This window comes from Schistocerca cancellata, chromosome 5 (genome assembly GCF_023864275.1).
Source record: "Schistocerca cancellata isolate TAMUIC-IGC-003103 chromosome 5, iqSchCanc2.1, whole genome shotgun sequence".
NCBI lineage: Eukaryota > Metazoa > Arthropoda > Insecta > Orthoptera > Acrididae > Schistocerca > Schistocerca cancellata.
This window is the reverse complement of record NC_064630.1, coordinates 61,147,152-61,147,761: the sequence shown is the minus strand read 5'-3', so window position 1 is coordinate 61,147,761 and position 610 is coordinate 61,147,152. Positions and strand designations below refer to the sequence as shown.

General features: G+C 52.6%; 1 pseudogene; it reads right to left on the bottom strand.

The window, feature by feature from the left end:
• Positions 1–210: 210 nt before the first annotated feature.
• LOC126189316 (5S ribosomal RNA) lies at positions 211–328 on the bottom strand (annotated as a pseudogene).
• Positions 329–610: the final 282 nt, after the last annotated feature.

Genomic DNA, 610 nt, shown 5'->3' with positions numbered 1-610 from the left:
AGTTTCACCAGATGTAAATTAACAGCCACGAGTGGCCTACCGGGACCGTCCGACCGCCGTGTCACCCTCAGTCGAGCATGCGGGTAGGAGGGGCGTGGGGTCAGCAAACCGCTTTCCCGGTCGTTATGATGGTATTCTTGACCGAAGCCGCTTCTATTCGGTCGAGTAGCTCCTCAATTGGCATCACGAGGCTGAGTGCACCCCGAAAAATGGTAACAGCGCATGGCGGCCTGGATGGTCACCCATCCAAGTGCCGACCACGCCCGACAGCGCTTAACTTCGGTGATCTCACGGAAACCGGTGTATCCACTGCGGCAAGGCCGTTGCCAAATTAACAGTTAAGAGAATATAATTCAATTTCAGCTAAGCATGTCTCATCAACCACACACCAAAAAATGGTTCAAATGACTCTGAGCAAAAAAAATGGTTCAAATGGCTCTGAGCAATATGGGACTTAACTTCTGAGGTCATCAGTTCCCTAGAACTTAGAACTACTTAAACCTAACATCACACACATCCATGCCCGAGGCAGGATTCCAACCTGCGACCGTAGCGGTCGCGCGGTTCCAGACTGAAGCGCCTAGAACCGCTCGGCCACACTGGCCGGCCA